Here is a 6,882-nt window from a genome sequence, read left to right as displayed (position 1 = left end):
CTAAATCGGTCGCCGGCGGGAAAAATGTCCAAAGTACCATGGTTCTGAGGGTCTGGACTTCCCTCAAAACTGTCCGTTACTCATTTTCTATTCGGACTGAGCAGTTTGACACCAACCCCCGTCTCTCTAGGACATGGAAGTCCTGTTGCCAAAACCAGGTTTCTGAAATCGCGCCGGTACCTGTCTGGTCGACCCGCCACTGAGTGTGTAATCCAAACAGGCCAAATATCGATGAAGCCCTGAACCTCACAGGGCTTCTGTGCGCCCCACCATCGGGGGTCAAATTCAACAAAAACGTGATAAATCAAAAAGTACACATCCGATCTTGATGGGGTTTTTTTTGCACGAAAGTGCATAAATAGACGAGCATTTACATTCAATTAAAAACGTTTTTGTATAAAACATTTTAATAGGAAATCGTGTTTCAAGTTTTGGGAAAAAAGTGAATGTCACAGGATGCATAGGTTCCTGTGGATGCGAATTTTTTTTTACATTATGTAATTGTTGCCCATCACGAGAGAGGGTATGAGACGAAATTTGGGACCTCTAGCCCTTCGGGAAGTATTTTTAATCATTTTTTTGAAAATTACAGAAATTGGTCGAAAAATGACAGAGTCCCACTTTTCACAGCCGTGCACCTGGTGATTGAAAACGTGCATCTGGTAACCCAAAAATGCGGTTCTCAATGCGCTTGCCGGTGTTACAGATATACATGTCCGATAATGATGCACCCTACTACGGACCTTTTTCAATGGGGTCGGCCTGAATTATTTATGGAAGGTATGATTACTTTTTTTTTTCTCCGTGCAACTGGTGATTGAAAACGTGCACCTGGTCACCCAAAACACGGTTTCTCTATGCGGTTAGCGGTGTTCCCGAGATTCATGTCCGATAATGATGCACCCTACTACGGACCTTTTCAATGGGGGCCGGTCCGAATTATTTATGGAAGGTATGATTTTTTTTTTTCTCTCTCCGTGCAACTGGTGATTGAAAACGTGCATCTGGTAACCCAAAACACGGTTCTCTATGCGGTTAGCGGTGTTCCCGAGATTCATGTCCGATAATGATGCACCCTACTACGGACCTTTTCAATGGGGCCGGTCCGAATTATTTATGGAAGGTATGATTTTTTTTTTTTTTTCAACACTTTTCCCTCTTTTTCTCTCTCCTGCCGGGGCCGGCCCTGGGTGCTTTATGGACGGTTTAAAACATGACTATGGATGCAAATGCTCATTTCCTCCGTGCACCTGGTGATTGAAAACGTGCATCTGGTAACCCAAAAAATTATAAAAGGGTTTTAAATACTTTTACCCGTCATTCTATTGATATAGCCCGCTAGGGGAGTGCCCCACTACGGCCCTCTCTCTGTCAGGGCCGTCCTTGGGTGCTTTTACACACTTTAAGAAATCACGATGGATGCAGATTGCTATTAATCCTCCGTGCAACTGGTGATTGAAAACGTGCATCTGGTAACCCAAAATTTCAAATATGGTTCAAAATGAATTTAAAGGCACCCCTCTCATTGTTGCCCGCTAGGGGAGCACCCCACTAAGGCCCTGTCTCGGTCGGGCCCGTCCTGAGTGCTTATAGACACTTTAAGAAATCGCGATGGATGCAGATTGCTATTAATCCTCCGTGCAACTGGTGATTGAAAATGTGCAACTGGTGATTGAAAACGTGCACCTGGTCACCCAAAACACGGTTCTCTATGCGGTTAGCGGTGTTCCATCTATTCATGTCCGCTTATGGCGCACCCCTACTACGGACCTTTAGCAATGGGGGCCGGCCCGAATTATTTATGGAAGGTCTGATGATGATTTTTTTTTTTTTTCACCATCTCTTTCTCTCTCTGCCGGGGCCGGCCAAGAGTGCTTTATGGACGGTTTAAAACATGACTATGGATGCAAATGCTCATTTTCCTCCGTGCACCTGGTGATTGAAAACGTGCATCTGGTAACCCAAAAATTATAAAAGGGTTTTAAATACTTTACCCGTCATTCTATTGATATAGCCCGCTAGGGGAGTGCCCCACTACGGCCCTCTCTCTGTCAGGGCCGTCCTTGGGTGCTTTTTACACACTTTAAGAAATCACGATGGATGCAGATTGCTATTAATCCTCCGTGCAACTGGTGATTGAAAACGTGCATCTGGTAACCCAAAATTTCAAATATGGTTCAAAATGAATTTAAAGGCACCCCTCTCATTGTTGCCCGCTATGGGAGCACCCCACTAAGGCCCTGTCTCGGTCGGGCCCGTCCTGAGTGCTTTATAGACACTTTAAGAAATCGCGATGGATGCAGATTGCTATTAATCCTCCGTGCAACTGGTGATTGAAAATGTGCAACTGGTGATTGAAAACGTGCACCTGGTCACCCAAAAACACGGTTCTCTATGCGGTTAGCGGTGTTCCATCTATTCATGTCCGCTTATGGCGCACCCTACTACGGACCTTTAGCAATGGGGGCCGGCCCGAATTATTTATGGAAGGTCTGATGATGATTTTTTTTTTTTTTCACCATCTCTTTCTCTCTCTGCCGGGGCCGGCCAAGAGTGCTTTATGGACGGTTTAAAACATGACCTATGGATGCAAATGCTCATTTTCCTCCGTGCACCTGGTGATTGAAAACGTGCATCTGGTAACCCAAAATTATAAAAGGGTTTTAAATACTTTACCCGTCATTCTATTGATATAGCCCGCTAGGGGAGTGCCCCACTACGGCCCTCTCTCTGTCAGGGCCGTCCTTGGGTGCTTTTTACACACTTTAAGAATCACGATGGATGCAGATTGCTATTAATCCTCCGTGCAACTGGTGATTGAAAACGTGCATCTGGTAACCCAAAATTTCAAATATGGTTCAAAATGAATTTAAAGGCACCCCTCTCATTGTTGCCCGCTATGGAGCACCCCACTAAGGCCCTGTCTCGGTCGGGCCCGTCCTGAGTGCTTTATAGACACTTTAAGAAATCGCGATGGATGCAGATTGCTATTAATCCTCCGTGCAACTGGTGATTGAAAATGTGCAACTGGTGATTGAAAACGTGCACCTGGTCACCCAAAACACGGTTCTCTATGCGGTTAGCGGTGTTCCCATCTATTCATGTCCGCTTATGGCGCACCCTACTACGGACCTTTAGCAATGGGGGCCGGCCCGAATTATTTATGGAAGGTCTGATGATGATTTTTTTTTTTTTTCACCATCTCTTTCTCTCTCTGCCGGGGCCGGCCAAGAGTGCTTTATGGACGGTTTAAAACATGACTATGGATGCAAATGCTCATTTTCCTCCGTGCACCTGGTGATTGAAAACGTGCATCTGGTAACCCAAAAATTATAAAAGGGTTTTAAATACTTTTACCCGTCAATTCTATTGATATAGCCCGCTAGGGGAGTGCACCACTACGGCCTCTCTCTGTCAGGGCCGTCCTTGGGTGCTTTTTACACACTTAAGAAATCACGATGGATGCAGATTGCTATTAATCCTCCGTGCAACTGGTGATTGAAAACGTGCATCTGGTAAACCCAAAATTTCAAATATGGTTCAAAATGAATTTAAAGGCACCCCTCTCATTGTTGCCCGCTATGGGAGCACCCCACTAAGGCCTGTCTCGGTCGGGCCCGTCCTGAGTGCTTTATAGACACTTTAAGAAATCGCGATGGATGCAGATTGCTATTAATCCTCCGTGCAACTGGTGATTGAAAATGTGCAACTGGTGATTGAAAACGTGCACCTGGTCACCCAAAACACGGTTCTCTATGCGGTTAAGCGGTGTTCCATCTATTCATGTCCGCTTATGGCGCACCCTACTACGGACCTTTAGCAATGGGGGGCCGGCCCGAATTATTTATGGAAGGTCTGATGATGATTTTTTTTTTTTTTCACCATCTCTTTCTCTCTCTGCCGGGGCCGGCCAAGAGTGCTTTATGGACGGTTTAAAACATGACTATGGATGCAAATGCTCATTTTCCTCCGTGCACCTGGTGATTGAAAACGTGCATCTGGTAACCCAAAAAATTATAAAAGGGTTTTAAATACTTTTACCCGTCATTCTATTGATATAGCCCCCTAGGGGGAGTGCCCCACTACGGCCCTCTCTCTGTCAGGGCCGTCCTTGGGTGCTTTTTACACACTTTAAGAAATCACGATGGATGCAGATTGCTATTAATCCTCCGTGCAACTGGTGATTGAAAACGTGCATCTGGTAACCCAAAATTTCAAATATGGTTCAAAATGAATTTAAAGGCACCCCTCTCATTGTTGCCCGCTATGGGAGCACCCCACTAAGGCCCTGTCTCGGTCGGGCCCGTCCTGAGTGCTTTATAGACACTTTAAGAAATCGCGATGGATGCAGATTGCTATTAATCCTCCGTGCAACTGGTGATTGAAAATGTGCAACTGGTGATTGAAAACGTGCACCTGGTCACCCAAAACACGGTTCTCTATGCGGTTAGCGGTGTTCCATCTATTCATGTCCGCTTATGGCGCACCCTACTACGGACCTTTAGCAATGGGGGCCGGCCCGAATTATTTATGGAAGGTCTGATGATGATTTTTTTTTTTTTTCACCATCTCTTTCTCTCTCTGCCGGGGCCGGCCAAGAGTGCTTTATGGACGGTTTAAAACATGACTATGGATGCAAATGCTCATTTTCCTCCGTGCACCTGGTGATTGAAAACGTGCATCTGGTAACCCAAAAATTATAAAAGGGTTTTAAATACTTTTACCCGTCATTCTATTGATATAGCCCGCTAGGGAGTGCCCCACTACGGCCCTCTCTCTGTCAGGGCCGTCCTTGGGTGCTTTTTACACACTTTAAGAAATCACGATGGATGCAGATTGCTATTAATCCTCCGTGCAACTGGTGATTGAAAACGTGCATCTGGTAACCCAAAATTTCAAATATGGTTCAAATGAATTTAAAGGCACCCCTCTCATTGTTGCCCGCTATGGGAGCACCCCACTAAGGCCCTGTCTCGGTCGGGCCCGTCCTGAGTGCTTTATAGACACTTTAAGAAATCGCGATGGATGCAGATTGTGATTGTTTTCCAAAAGACCCGTGTGCATCTGGTAACCCAAAAATTATAAAACTGTTTTAAATCATTTTACCGGTCATTCTATTGATATAGCCCGCTAGGGGAGTACCCTACTACGGCCCTCTCTCGGTCAGGCCCGTCCTTAGGTGCTTTATATACAGTTTAAGATATTACGATGGATGCAGATTGTGATTGTTTTCCAAAAGACCCGTGTGCATCTGGTAACCCAAAAATTAAAATATGGTTCAAAACCCGGGTAACACCACTCTATTTACGGACATGACAGTAGAGCTTACCCCTGGAGCTATTGACCTCCAGGCTTGTAGGCCCTTACTCACCACCCGGGTATCACCCCTCTATTTCGGGGATGATACCAGCAGGGGACCCCCCCCACCTCCACAACCTCGCATACCAGGTGAACCAGGGCACCCACACTTAAGCACCCCCTCCTCGGACATTAAAGCAGATAACCGCGCTGTTATGAACCGCGTGCACCTGGTCACCCAAATGGAACTTGTGCACCTGGTCACCCAAAAGGACCGGCGTGCACCTGGTCACCCAAAGGCCGGCGTGCACCTGGTCACCCAAAAGGACCATGTGCACCTGGTCACCCAAAGGCCGGCGTGCACCTGGTCACCCAAAAGGACCGTGTGCACCTGGTCACCCAAAGGCCGGCGTGCACCTGGTCACCCAAAGGACCATGTGCACCTGGTCACCCAAAAGGACCATGTGCACCTGGTCACCCAAAGGCCGGCGTGCACCTGGTCACCCAAAAGGACCATGTGCACCTGGTCACCAAAGGCCGGCGTGCACCTGGTCACCCAAAGGACCATGTGCACCTGGTCACCCAAAAGGACCATGTGCACCTGGTCACCCAAAGGCCGGCGTGCACCTGGTCACCCAAAGGACCATGTGCACCTGGTCACCCAAAGGCCGGCGTGCACCTGGTCACCCAAAGGACCATGTGCACCTGGTCACCCAAAGGCCGGCGTGCACCTGGTCACCCAAAGGACCATGTGCACCTGGTCACCCAAAAGGACCATGTGCACCTGGTCACCCAAAGGCCGGCGTGCACCTGGTCACCCAAAGGACCATGTGCACCTGGTCACCCAAAGGCCGGCGTGCACCTGGTCACCCAAAGGACCATGTGCACCTGGTCACCCAAAGGCCGGCGTGCACCTGGTCACCCAAAGGACCATGTGCACCTGGTCACCCAAAAGGACCATGTGCACCTGGTCACCCAAAGGCCGGCGTGCACCTGGTCACCCAAAGGACCATGTGCACCTGGTCACCCAAAAGAACCGTGTGCACCTGGTCACCCAAAGGCCGGCGTGCACCTGGTCACCCAAAGGACCATGTGCACCTGGTCACCCAAAAGGACCATGTGCACCTGGTCACCCAAAGGCCGGCGTGCACCTGGTCACCCAAAGGACCATGTGCACCTGGTCACCAAAAGAACCGTGTGCACCTGGTCACCCAAAGGCCGGCGTGCACCTGGTCACCCAAAGGACCATGTGCACCTGGTCACCCAAAAGGACCATGTGCACCTGGTCACCCAAAGGCCGGCGTGCACCTGGTCACCCAAAGGACCATGTGCACCTGGTCACCCAAAAGAACCGTGTGCACCTGGTCACCCAAAGGCCGGCGTGCACCTGGTCACCCAAAGGACCATGTGCACCTGGTCACCCAAAAGAACCGTGTGCACCTGGTCACCCAAAGGCCGGCGTGCACCTGGTCACCCAAAGGACCATGTGCACCTGGTCACCCAAAAGCCGGCGTGCACCTGGTCACCCAAATGGAACTTGTGCACCTGGTCACCCAAAAGCCGGCGTGCACCTGGTCACCCAAA

The sequence above is a fragment of the Oncorhynchus mykiss genome, unplaced genomic scaffold (genome assembly GCF_013265735.2).
Source record: "Oncorhynchus mykiss isolate Arlee unplaced genomic scaffold, USDA_OmykA_1.1 un_scaffold_668, whole genome shotgun sequence".
Classification (NCBI taxonomy): domain Eukaryota; kingdom Metazoa; phylum Chordata; class Actinopteri; order Salmoniformes; family Salmonidae; genus Oncorhynchus; species Oncorhynchus mykiss.
Note: the sequence above shows the minus strand (reverse complement) of the source record.